This window comes from Octodon degus, unplaced genomic scaffold (genome assembly GCF_000260255.1).
Source record: "Octodon degus isolate 3935 unplaced genomic scaffold, OctDeg1.0 scaffold00010, whole genome shotgun sequence".
NCBI classification, from domain to species: domain Eukaryota; kingdom Metazoa; phylum Chordata; class Mammalia; order Rodentia; family Octodontidae; genus Octodon; species Octodon degus.
The window spans coordinates 26,660,863-26,675,375 of record NW_004524586.1 but is presented as its reverse complement, the minus strand read 5'-3'; positions in this window follow the sequence as shown (position 1 = coordinate 26,675,375).

The following is a 14,513-nucleotide window of genomic DNA, read 5'->3' as shown; positions in this document are numbered from 1 at the left end:
TGTGGCTGGAAAGCAGGGCTCCTGAATCTCACTTCGTGGTCCTTTTTCCAAGACCGGTAGGATGATGTTTTGTCCCAAGGAAGGACTCTATGCCACCGGCTCTACCTTTGTATTGCACCTTTCTGAGACTAAACACACCCAACTGTCACTTCCATGGAAGTCCTCTTGTGTTCTGAGAAGAGGTGCCTGCTTCTCTCTGCTTGCTGCTACTGCTTCTTGGGGATTCCCAGGATCAAAGAGGACCCGGCATATGCCAAGATGAAGCATTTCTAGACTTGCTGCGGTGAAAGCAAATATAAATGTTTTGCGAGCTGCCCTATAAACTGTGATAGCCCTGCATGGGCTTTGTGGAGTAGGACCTGTGCATGGATGGGAAGGTGGGGTGCAGCTAATTCCAAGCCCAGAAAGCTGCTCGTGTGCTCCTCCCACTCTCAGAGGGCTTGGAAGGGCTGAACAGGCAGAGCCCAAGGAAGTTCAGCAAAACAACGTATGGGGTGAGCATCTTTCTCCCGCACTGCTGGGTCCTACAGTCAGAGTGACCTTCAACACAGACAGCAGGAGGCCTGCAAAACAGCGTGATTTCAGGGCCTTGGGAGTGCTGCTTTGTCTCCCTTTCTATAACTTCCCTGGCTGTCAGCGTAAGGGCCACCACTGATGTCCCTTTTGCCCTACTTTTTGGTCTCTGTTAATGCATAAGTATCCCAATAAAAATGAACCAAGGTATTATCAGTCATTTTCTCCCCTTACTAAATAAATGAAAAACACCCAAAAAACTGAGAGCATGAGTTTGGGTGAGAAAGGAAGATATTACATGCCCAAGGGCCCTGGGTGTTTTCAGATGATAGAAAAAGAAAGTGCCACTCAGGGCCAGCAAGATAGCTCAGCAGACTAAGCACCTGCTTAGGCAAGCACAAGGGCTGGGGTTCAATCCCTAGCACCACATCCATGCCAGCCCTGCCCCCGGGGCTCACTGAGCCGGCAACTGAGTCTGGGTGTGGTGGTGTGCGTCTGTAATCTCAGTGCTGGGGAGGCTGAAAGCAGGAGGATCACTATGAGTTCAAGCTGCATAGTGAGACCTTGCATGTGCATGCATGCACACACATGAAAGAAAGAAAGAAAGAAAGAAAGAAAGAAAGAAAGAAAGAAAGAAAGAAAATGCCACTCAGTGGAAGAAACGATCAGGGGAATGTAGCACTGAAGTTGATGACTAAGTTTTACTTCTGGGGTCTTAATAGCATTTTGTCAATGTTCTTCAAGCTAAATCATGTAATCATTCTTTTAAAGTAAGTATCATTATAATCAGTCCGCTTAGAAATGAGGTTCTAGAAACAGAAAGTTATATGACTTGCTCACAGATTCATAGCTGATAAGTAGCAGATTTCTAATCCAGCAGCCTGGCTTCAGCATCTGACCTCTTGGCCACCATATTGGTGATGCTTAACTATCACAATGTTGCCACTACAAATGGTATGGTCAATTGACCTTGTTTTTCTCACCACTGGAGTGGCTCTAATGAGACTTTTTCTTGTTGCCTTGCTATGTGACAGGATGCGCTATACACTCCAAGCCCAAGAGCTCCATCTCCTCACTGACCCCTCAAGCACACTGTGTCCCCCAGAGGACTCCTTTGGGGAGCTTCACAGAAGAAGACTGAGGCTCTGTTGGCCCCTTCTTTGAATGAATCTCTCAGCAAGGGACTGAGGTGGTGGTGGAGCGGGAGAGTCTGGGTGCTAGGCGGAAAGGGAGGCTACTTTCCCCTACTTAGATGCTGGGGAAAGCTGGGCTGATTTTGCTGCTATGTACTCAGGCCCCGAATCGTAACGAGCTTTCTGTCTCTGTGGATGAATAGCCCCCATCCTGGCTCTCAATCAATGAGGTAATGGCATTTAGGTTAGAAGTACATGAATAATACAGATGCTAGGATACGCAGTGCTTCCAGTCTGGCGTCCTTCACATACAAATAGAAGACTGGGGCTCCTGGGCCATTCGGGGTAGCACTTTTCACAAATATCACACGTCAATAATTTAAGAGGCAATGTTTAAGAACGGGAAGTACGGATTCCCAGGTGCTTCTGCTGCTCACTTCAGTCTCTGAGCCTCGCTTCTCCACAGTCTCTCTGGGTATGCGGCTGGCTGTGGGAGGCTTTTGAAATACTCTTTCATGCCGACACTTCATTTCAATTCCTTCAGATACTTGTGCTTTGGGATGAGTGTTTGGAAGACAGTCAAATAATACCAAACTGTGCCTTAAAATTTTTCCTTAACTTTCTTAAGAAAAGAGTAAAACACAAGGTAGGGAAGAAAAAGCCTCAAGTTTTATTTTATGTAGCATTTACTTACACCCTTGTTAGGCTCCCAGAAAAATAGAACCTAAGATGGTTTATAGCAAAATTAATGAGTCATTGCAAAATAATTTACTTTTATAAGTATGATATTTACTAAACCTCTTGAATTCACCTTCACACGCAAAACTCTTTGCATGTATAGATAATTATATTTGTACACTAACACAAAATTGAGAGATTGTTTGGTTTCATTAATAACCTCAAGTTTGAATTTAGTTAGAATGGTCCTCAGCCCAGGTCCAAGCTGAGACAGGCAGTTGGCTAATAAAATAGAAGCCTAGGTTCCACCTTCCCATTTTCCAGTTCACTAAGTCAGATCTGCTCGATGCCTGCTGACCAGGTGATGTCAAGAGAAAGGTGCTACTGGGAGAAGTATTGATGAAGTATTTAAATCCAACATGTCATCCGTGTGCTCATACTAACATAATTCATTATTCAATATATAAAATAAGAAAGTCAGAGGTGCATATTAAAGCAGCTGGCACCACGTAGGCTTTCCTTCATGAACTATTCTCCGAAAGAAAAGTCATGTTTTGTCAGGGCAGATGTGACAGAAAAATATACTATTTTCATGAGGTTGAAACCCATGGCTGATTTGATTTACCAAAAATGAATACAATACGAGTGTTGCTTGCCTCATATACAATGGGATTCAGAAACGGGAGCTCCCTAGAACCTTATCTGATTCGATGGGCACAGAAATATGGTGAAGTCATGAATTTTATCAAATGTTTCCTTTCACAAATTGAAAATAAACAACAGCTTGGGTAGGAGGGGGAAGACAATATGGCAGGGGTTATTAGTATTATTTTTGACTCCACAATGCAAGAGAAAACAAACTGTGGACTGTCAAAGCAAAGTCTGAGGAGGATGAGCGTTATCGTTGGCAGCAAGGTGGTTCTGTCACACTGTGTCTGGGCCACCCCGGCTTTCATTAGACCTTTGCAGAATGGCCTCATTTGGGTCATAGAGTGGTCAGCTGGTCATCTCTCCTGTTGTCCAACTGGCCGATCCTGGCCCCTATGGGCAGAAGGGGCTGTTTCTTTAAGGAATTGGGCTATTTATAAAATAAATATAAAATCTAGTATCTATTAGGCACAAATGATAGTGTAGGAGAGCTCCAGCAGCTGTATATTTGCTGAACATCAGGCTCCTGTGAGCGTAAATTGCCCTGTACTGAGGAGAAATACAATACAGTTCACCAGAGACATGGCTGCAAGGTGCAGCCGCCCGTCTGTGGGCAAGTAATGACTTGCGTTTTCAGCTGCTTCTTGGTAAGAGCCTTAGTAATTGGAATCAGTTATTCAAAACATCGCTAAATGTGATTTAAATGGCAAGGATTTAATAACAGAGAGAGAAGCCATTAAAGGGGTTCAAGCAGGGGAGAAGGGAATTCCGTTTTTTAGAGCAGAGGGAGAAAAATAAAGCAATTACTTGATGTAAAGGCCAGAAACAGGACTCCTGCTGTCAGGGAGAAATCAAATCTGTCAGCAATTAGTGGGATCTTAGGAGGTAAAGAACTCTCCAGTGTTGAGCAGTGAATAAGGGGTTAGCAATTATATGAACTGATAAAAGTGTTCTGGTTTCCAAACAGCAGGTTAACAAGCCTTACTTTTTTCATAACTTGATGCAGATGTGATGGTCACACTTTTTAGGATATTTTTCAGTGGTTCACCAGGAAAGTTCTTTAATAAGCACATTGTGAGGTGAGGCCTCTTTCCATCTCAGACTGTCTTAGGGCTCCCTAATCTCTCAAGACATGCTGGAGATCATCTTGTTAGCAAGGGTCTTCATTCTTCTTTAATTAAAAAATAGAATAATAACTTCCCTTAGCATGCAGTTAAAAAAAAATCAAATCCTCCCATAAGGTTGGTAGTTTCTGGCATTTTTGTTTTAGATCAAAAAGAACAACATTCTATGGCAGAAAGTAGAAAAACTTGTCACCAAGTGAGTAAGTGAAATTTATTATTGTGTTGCGTTGGGAATCAAAACCAATATGACTCCTATGGAAAGGAGCTCTTTAAAAATTATTTTGTATGGATGGATACAGGGTACAAAACTCAGAAGTGAAGTCACAGCAGAAAGATCAGGTGTCCTGTCACAGAAATAGTCACTGTTTTTCAATTCAAGAAGCTACTCAATATTTAACGATTGCAGCAAGGTTGAAAAGACTCCCAAATACACCTCTTCTACTGACTATGATGTGACCTATTCATGTTTTCTCTGATGTGTGTTCTGGTTTGAAGACCTAAGCCATTAGACCTGAGCAACAATGCTGCAAAGAAATCTATCATCCAGCATGTGCTACTGATTTGTCAAGTGACAGGAGACAATTAAGCATTTTTTTCTTCCTTTTTTCCTCCAAGAAATTCAGTCTTAAAATATTAGAAAATTGAAGACTTCCTGCTTCTACTTTAATGACTGGATAAGCTAATGGTTACATAATTTTTAACTTTTCAATCAGTGTACCTTGAGGAATTTTCCACGTTGAGCAAAATTCCTCCGATCAGAAAAATCTTCCCCATCCTTCCTGCCAAATCATTGCCATGGGTCTGCAGAGCTCCTGGTGCTGAAAGAATTCTGTGCCCTTAAAGGCCAGCAATCCCTAAATATCTGTGAAATCCAAAGTGATTTGGAAATGTAGGGTCTCCAGAGTGAAGTTCTAAGGGTAGCTTTGAACCCAACTGTCTTTAACAGGAGTATAACTTCTACTGTTTTCCTCTTTTGCAACATGACTTTCAGTTTTATATTATATTATATTATATTATATTATATTATATTATATTATATACTATCTTATTACTATGATATATATATATACACTATACATGGTATGTTAAAATGTGATTATTATTGTTCTTTAACTATTATATTCATTGTATGCAAATATACAAAAAACATCTAGCAGACTGTGTAAGGTGGGATTGAGGCCAGGGCTTGGTAAGAAATCAGGAACCAGGAACATCAGTTTGAACAGGTACAGCTCTGTTTTAAGAACTAGAGCCATGCTTTTTATGCTGCTGATGTCCAATACCCCCAGGACCCAAAATATGTAGCCTTCCAAAGATCCCATGCCCCAAAGTGGGATTCATTAAAATTTCTCTCCAGGAAGATTGTGCTAAGTGCTGTGCATTTATTTCTAGTTAGGTTACAGTTTATTGTGATAAAATATATATAATTGATATGTGTGCTTATATGGTACATCTTTTTAAATTTAGAGGACTGCAGTTTGGGGGCTTCTAAGGTTAATTACTGATCTCTTTGTCACTTCGCATTGTCCAACTTCAAAATTCACATCACTCCTGAAGACACTGAAAGTGAATGAATTAAGAAAATGAAGATGCTAGAAACTACCAGAAAGACACACCTAATATGGGGGGGGAGAGAATGTTCTACGGAAGTTTACTAATTCACTTAGAAATGTACAGTTGTAGGTTTTTCACAAAATGCTTGCACTGAAATTCTTACAAGCTAGCTAAATGCTCACTGTTTTGATGAGAAGACAGGCCCTGGTCTCATCCTTGTGAGGACGGTCTTGCATTAACTGATTTTTAATAAGTGAATTGAAGGATTTTCACATGAGCTTGCCCCATCTTTGGCAGGCTCTGATGTCTTTAGCCAAAAGGTCTTCAGTTCATTAATCAGGTGATAGGAATGATTTTTGTTAGAATGTTCTTACAGTTTTCTACATTCCCTCAAAGTTACAAAAGCGTTAAACTTCTTAAGAAAACAGTTGGAATAAAACTTTATCTCTTTTTTTAAAAAAAGTATGTTATTTATTTCATACAGGGTCTTGCAAACAGCTTGGACTCATAGTGATCCTCCTGTCTCAGCTTCTCCAGAACTGGGATTATAGGCATGCACCACCACATATGGTTTTGGTGGCTGGCAGGGTGTGCCCAGTGTCTTGCAGTTCCGGGGCTGGCAGGCCATGTGGTACCAGGGATTGAACCGGGTCCTTGCACTTGCCAGGCAGGCATTTAGACTGTGGAGCTTTCCTCCCAGCCTATATCTCTTAAAGGTAGATTGAACAAACCTGATGCTCTTTACAGGCTGTAGATTCTCCAGGAATCCCTCACAGGCTGACTTGTAGAAGTATTAACATTAACTCTAGTTTCTAGTGCAAACACACACAAAGTAAACAAAGCAAAGGTATATCCAGCATGTCCCAGTAGAAAGTAATTGTGAGACAAACATCTTTTTATTTTAAAAAGTGCTTTGCTTAGCACCAGTGTGGAAGCTAAGAGGCTTTAAGCTGACTGCACAATGAACCCAACATTGTTCAGTATGATCCATCAACATGCAAAACTGTTGTAATTATGTCTCTACCAACAGGGTCATGGAAGAGTCTTCACTGGCTAGAGATTAATTTAAGCAAAGTAATTTTTGGAAGTTCCTCCTGTCCATAAAACCTGCCTGGAAATAGAACAGTTAACTAAAATTTTCCACCATGTTCTGGTGAAAGGATGCTGCTTCCAGAGCAGGCGAGGCAAAGTCCTCTGCAACAGCCACATGAGGGTCCCAGGGCCAGCTGCAAGGAGGCTCTGGACACGACTGTGAGGCACTGCACTTCAGGATCAGTTGGTGCTGGGTCTGGGTGATTATTTGGTTTGTTGTGAAATTCAGAGCAGTCCCCCAGGAGCAACTGTGTGTAGGCTGTCACTCTTCTTGTTCCCAGAATGGGGACTGTTGGGAAGAACAGCAGTGCTGTTTTCATGAACTGTGTATTGGTGAGGACCAGGCAGTAGCCAAGCCTGTTGTCAAGTTATACATCTGAAGAGTTCCCACTGGGGAGATTGCATGTGAATATTGATGTGTTCAGCTGACAAGGATGTTTGTTTGCAGTACTGGGAGTTGAACTCAGGACCTTTGGATAGAGCTATATCTCCAGCCCTTTTTATTTTGATCCTATTAAGTCACTAAGTTACCTAGTTAATGGATTCAAATTGGTAGTCTTTTTGCCTCAGCCTCCCAGAGTACTGGAACTTTGGGCATAAGCCACCATCCACAACTCAGAGAGAGCTTTTTAAACATGGAGTTGGGATCCTGCCTCAGTTACTCTTCTCTCTTGGTTGGGACAAATGTCAACAAATGCTGACACTTTATTTAGCTCACAGTTACTGGAGGTTTCAGTCCATACTCAACTAGCTCCAAGGCAGAGCAGCACATGGCAGAGGGCAACCTTTCAAGGAGGCAGCAAAGAGCAAGAGGAGCCAAGGGAGTAGTAGCAGCAACAATGGCAGCAGAGAGCAAGTCTGCCTCCCTTAAGTTGCATTCAGGCTATCCACCCCAGGCTGAGTAGTACTCACACTCATAATTCCAGCAGTACTAAGACCCATAATCCCAGCCTTGATCATGAATTAATCTCAAACTCTAGAAGTCCCTGCACCATGACTGCATGAGGCTTTGGGGGGACAACTAGACACAAACCATAACAGATCCCATTACTGCCCTGGTTAGTACTGTGGTCTTTAAGCCCACCAGAAAGTCTGCACCATTGCTCTGGCTGGTTCAAGGCTGTCTGGTCTACCCAGTGCCCAGTTTTCAGACCTCCAGGGTCCATGGGTCCATTATTCCATCTCTCTCTCTCTCTCTCTCTCTCTCTCTCTCTCTCTCTCTCTCTCCCTCTCCCTCTCCCTCTCCCTCTCTCCCCCTCTCCCGTACCCCCCCCCCAACTCTTGGGTCTCCTGTCCTCAAAGATGAATGAGATTGGGGTAGCATAGAAATGTAGACCAGTCAGGCAGGAAATACATGATTTCAAATTCTGTTTTTTAATTTTATGATTTTGATCCACTTGAATCCTGATTAATCAACCTTCTAAAAAGACATCCAACCACTAGGAAGACAGTATGCAATGCGTTAATTATTGAAACTGTCCTACCAATTTGATTTGAAACTGTGTCATTGCTATTTGTTTCTCAATAAAATTATGCGGAAAAAAAAGACATCCACCCCATTGAGTGGGTCAGCAGTGAAGCATGCTGGTGTTGTCAAGTTATGTGACTGGGCCGGTTCTTCTGCTCAGATCCACAGACCAGGAGAGCAAGTGGGACAACCTACGCCACTTTCTTACAACTGGCAGTTTCTTCTTTGCTTTGCAGCCATGGCATGTAGAGGACTCTGCTTCCTTGATGCAATCTCAGCCTTCCTGGGCAGATGGACCAGCCACTGGGTGATGTGTACACGTTGACAATGGTTGCACCTCTTTGTGAAGGGCCATTAATTGTCATGGGAAACTCTGGATGGCAACCCAGAGGTGAATATTCACAACCAGCTATATTGTGCCTTCTTCCCCTCACCAAAGAAAGAAAAAAAGAAAGGAAGGGAGGGAGGGAGGGAGAGAGCGAGAGCCAGAGCGAGAAACTGGGCATCTGGCCAAGGATAGCTCAGTGGCATAGCAACTGCCTAGAAGCACAAAGTCCTGAGTTCAATTCTCAGTTCAAAAAAAAAGTGGGGTGGTACCTTTAGCATAGGAATTTTTTTGTAGTATTAATAACATCTTTTTAAAAACATCTGCCTGGGGAACAAATCTTAAGAACAATGTAGAACAGCCCTGTGTAATTTTGCTTACTGTTTCCCAAAACAAAGGTTGGTATGTATGTATATGAAAATGGCCCAATCTGTGAGATTAAACAAAGAGAGAATTAAATGTCACTGGTATCAGCTATTCTTTTAATATGGAACTCGGCTTCTTAGCTTGTCTTCTTTGGGTTTATTTCCTCCAAGTGTGGTCCCTATTGTGTTTTAACACTAACATTTTCATATACAGCCTGGTGACAGTCCCCTGTATTTACAGAACTAACTACCAGTATATCAGTTCATTGAAACTACATTCTTTTCTATAATTAACAATAAAACCTTTAAAAATAAATGATAAAATTTTGATGCCAACCATTATTTCTTGGATAGAGTCACAAAGCCTTGTATCAAGTAGCTAATTTAGGACTAAAGAATAATAAAGGCATACCTGTTCTCAGATCACTGAACTAGTTCTCTGATCCAGAAAGAGATGGAACATTTTGGAAATGGGTTGCCAGACTTCCCAATATGTTGCCATTTTGACTGTCATTAGGACTTCCTTCTAGAGCAAAAATATTCTACAATTCCATATGATTCTTGCCTCCAGAGAACAATACCATTTCAAACCTGTCTACTGCCCTGCTCTCCTTCTGACAGAGCCCTGCTTCTTATAGAGCTAAATAAGTAGAAATACATATTGCTCTGACAGACCAGGATCCTCGTGATGGAAGCTGAGTATGATCACTTACTAATAGTCCTTAAATGCCTGTTCAGAAAAAGATCCTCTTGTGTCAAAGGAAGTAAAATGGGAATGTATCTTGCCCATCTTTAGTCTCCATTGTCCTTAGCAGGGTATTAAAAACATTTTCAGAAACGAAGAATTAGGGCCAGCCAAGTAGCTCAGCAGATTAAAGTGCCTGCAAGCAAGCCAGGGGTTCAATCCCTGATGGTCCTGCCCCACCCCTGGGGCATGCTGAGATGGCAATTGAAACTGGGTGCGGTGGCACATACCTATAATCCCAGCTCTTGGGAGGCTGTAAATAGGTTGATCACTATAAGCCTGATCTAGTAGTGAGAGTAGTGAGCCCCTGAACATCCTGTAGACCATTCCCTAAAAATACAAAAACAGACAAGAAACAATGAAGAAATACAAAGTACAGGTACTGCTCATTACATGGAAAATAAAGAAACCCTCAAAGGTAAATGGAATAAAGTATCTACGCATAGATGAAACCTCACCACAATGACATCTATGGAATTAGAGCATGGGTCTTAGTAACTGGAATTTTTTTTTTTTTAATGTATTTAGTACAGGATCTTCAGGGTCTCACTACACTGATTGACCTCACAGTGATCCTCCTGTTTTCAGTCTCCTAAGTGCTGGAATTGCAAGCATGCGCCACCACACCCAATTTCAATTGTCATCTCAGTGTACCCTGGGGGCAGGGCTAACACAGCCCACCTGGATTGAATCCAGTCCCTGTGACTGCCTAAGCAGGCACTTTAATCTGCTGAGCTATCTGGCCAGCCCTCTTAGTAGCTGTTGAAACTTACATGGAAAAAGTTCTCAACTGCCACAAACAGAGGGCATTCTTTGGATGTTGTACTGTGAAAAACCAGAGTAATTGAAGGTTGATGAATGTGTTAAGCACAGAAGTCTGGGTGGTAACAGGTAGTGACTGGCACTCTTGACATGGTTTTCTCTCATAGGAATAGAAAAGTTCAAAGTCAGTCAACCTTATGCTTATGATAATGTAATATCTATTATAAAATTATATCACTAACCTATCAATAATTCTAAATTATCTTGGTCATTCTCTTTCTCGGTTTGCAATAAGGAATCTCTGCATGTCTACATATCCTTCTGCCTACAACTAAATACTTTTAATCTCAGCTATATATTTAGGAAGTAGCTCAAAGAAGTTAGATGTGTGGTCTACAGCTGTGAAATGGAGCAGGACTTGCTGTTCTTTTCACCGGTGCAACCTGCAGTTGTTACTGTCTTTACATCGTGAGTGTTGTGTTCTCACCAGCTGATCTAGTGGCACCATGACTACATTTAGAGACGTCAGAGTCATTGTGTTTGGAGACTTTGTGTTCTGTGCTAAATGTGCTGTGGTGAGTGATAATAAAATAGAATTCAGGAGACCTGGGTTCTGTTACCATCCCACTTCCATGGAGTGGTCAGTACCCTACACTAGAGGTTTTCCTGTTTGCATAGTGGGGCTAAGAATACTTGCCATATCGGCTTAACAGGTTGGCCATGATGCACAGTAATTGTGATAATTAATAGGTGTTGCTAACACAAATAGGTTACAAGATGCTGTTTTTCATATAACAATTGTATATCTAATAAAAATTGACTTACTGAAGTCACTTATAGAATAAGCTATTCTGTTTCATATGTGGTATTAATGTGAAAGCCCTAATATTCTTACAAACTAAGAGTGACCCTAAAAGGACATAATCTTACCCAATTATCATTATCCTGGTTTTTTCATACATCTACCAGTAGTGTATATCAAATTTTAAAAATTGTTACTCTAGTGGATTTGAGGTCTGTGAGCCCCGTACACTTGGCCTGTGTCCGTCGTGAACACCAGGCTGAAGTGGTGGTCTTTGTGCCTGTCTCATTGATGTTCCCTGGTGCCAGAGTCACTTGAATACTTGAGCAGGGGAAGCAGTGGTCTCCGGTGGCGCCAAGTCAGTTTCAGCTCTTGAGATCTGAAAGGCAGCCACTTGGGGTTCATTACACATTTCTACTCAACACTCCTGCCTTAACATTGTATTGCACAAGAATTCTAAATTCATTTTGGCTCTGTTACAAGGCCTGTTTTCTGCCTGGATGCCCAGGTCTCTCTTTCTTTCCATTGTCTCTGGTTGGTGTCCAGGAATAAAGGATACTTAACATTTAAAAGGCAGAATTGTTTGCAGTGAAAATACTTCCCACTAACTGGCACTCCCCGAGAACTATAAAGACTCAACTGAGGACAGTCACTTCCTTTGGCAGCATTCTGATTTTTATGCATCTTTTCTGGGTAAAAAACAAAGGAGTTATCCTTTGTGTAGTTTGTTCTTCATAATTCGTGTTTGCAGCCTCTGAGAACTTTAAGAAAAAGAGGAATTTGATTAAATAGCAATTTTAATGATGATACACCTGGCAGACTCAATTTATGTATGAAAACAACAAAGTTTTTCACTAGCTTTTCATGACCTACTAAGCTTGCCTACTGGGATGTGTGTTGTAAATTCATCCCCGACATTTTTTTATTGATAAAAGGAATCAACTAGGAATTAATTTACTTCTATTAGGCAGCAGTGAGCACCAGTGTTGTGAGGTTTAATCAGGCTCGGCAGCCTTTGCTTTTCTGTTTTAAGTAAGTGTGGCGTATCGGGAGAGTATTCTTTGCAGCCGTGTGCTATTTAGGGACATATGTCTGTCAGTCAAAGCAAAGGATAAGCTATTTAACTGCTTTGAGAAACTGAACAGCAGCAGTGGATGTAGGGAGGTAGGAGGCAACAGGGCTTGCTTTACTGAGTGTGTGTGTGTGTGTGTGTGTCCTAGTGTGTCTGTGTGCGTTGTTTTCCACAGGGAGAAACTAATCTCTTGGCTTAGATCCACCTTAGTATTAGCCTCAGTCCTTTCTCTCCCTCCTTTGCTCTAAATCATTATTAAGTTTATTACTTCTTTTTCTCTTGCTGGAGAAGATTAATGGCTTTCCCTGGGCAGAGGGAACTCTGCAGAGCGTAGTGCCTCTATAAATAGCACCTGCTGCCAATTCTCCAGTGCCCGGTATCTTCCCAACACATCTTGGTCTTTAAACAATTTGTTCAGAAGAAGAAAGCTAAGGGTCACTGTGCACTTTGGTGTTACTCAAAATGTGTTTTATGGATAGTGGATTTTTCTCCAGGAAGTTTGGCCAGGCGGGCCTTTAGAGGAACTGGCCTTCCTGCGCCTCCCCAGGGAGGTATGCCTCACTAACCAGGCTCGTAGGGCTATCACAGGACCGGCTGGACCTGTGGGGGTGGTGCTGAGTGAATAGCTGTGGCCATTAACTCTCCCCCTTTGCTAATTTCTTCTCTCTCAGTATGTTTCAGGCTCAGCGAATCTGTTCCAATAGCCTGGAGGAAATGTGACTTCATGGTGTTATAAAACACGAAAAGGGAAAATGCTAGGAAAGTTGCAATGCCAAGGTTCGGTGACTTGTGGCTGTAGAAAATGGAAATCTTCTGGACAATGTCATGGCAGGAAGCACAGTGATCAGCATTTTAAAGCCATCTGCATCTACAGGGATCATGGCAGGAGTGAGGAAACTTCAATCTGGCAAGTTCAGTAGATATTCATTGGATGGACCGAATGATGGATAGATGGATGGATGGGTGGATGGGTGGATGGATGGGTGGATGGATGGACAAAAACACTTCAAATTTTCAGTTCAAGGCAGGATTTCTCCACTTCTCCACTGCTGACATTGTAAGTGGGGTCATTCTTGCTGTAGGGGGCTGTCCCATACATTGTGATGTATTGCAGTAACTCTGGCCTCTGTTCTCTAGATACCAGTTGTATCCCTTCAAGCACCATAAAAAAAAAAATGTCTCAGACATTACCAAATGTCCTCTGTTGTCCACAGTGGCTTCTGTTGAAAGCCACATGGCTAAAGGAAGTCTTGTCTTGTTCCTTCTGAACTTTTCTTCAGTGGGGCTCATTCCAAACAGTGGAACCATTTCAAGTAAAAACAAGGCAACTATATTGATGGAATCTAAGAAAGTAACAATACTGCCACCATCAACTTATTTGACTCTCTGATTTGTTCTATTTTTTGAGGGAATTTTGGTGGCTCACATAATATGTGCTATTACGGTAAGATGATCCTCGCATCAAAGAATGTAATGCTGTTACTTTCTTGAGCTGCTGGCTTGAGGTTGGCCACAGTTCTGGGACAGAGAACAAAATGACAGCTTTGTGCATTCTGTCATCATCAGGATGTTGGATTGTCAAGTTGGCCCTTCTTTCCATGCTCCCCCCTTGGATGGGTTAGTGGACCCATCATCTCCCCCTTGTGAGCTGAAACAGATGACCGGTCTAATTCTCATGGCTTCAGGATTTAATGACTCCTGTCTACTCCACCCTAGGTGTCATACAATAGCTTTTTCAGGGTCATGACATCTTTTGCCTAGAGGAATTATATATGTCATTAAATATTTGTGTTCACCAATAGAAGCAGACCTCTCTATTTCAAGTGTAATTGAGATTTTAAAGAAATATCTAAGAAAACTTTCCCACATCTCTCTTCCAGAAATACATTAGGGAAACACAGAAAGGCAAAACATAGTCCTCAGACACGTTGAGTCCTTGATTTCTCATCCTCCTCAGCCTCAACCTGAAAGTATCTTCAACTCCTTATTAGAGATTTGCCAGCATCTGAGTCTTTATAATCTGTGCCTACTTGTCCCCAAGTTCTAAAAGCTTCTAAGAACATTCTTTTTATTTACATCCAATTAAAATGACTCAACACACCCCATGCTGCAGGCTCTTAGAAGTTCCGCTTTCCTATCCTGATGCTTCCATGCATCCACTCACTCCTACACTCATTCATTCAATGTAGAGAGCCCATGCCGCGAATCGCGGCTTCAGAACCAAAACTCCTA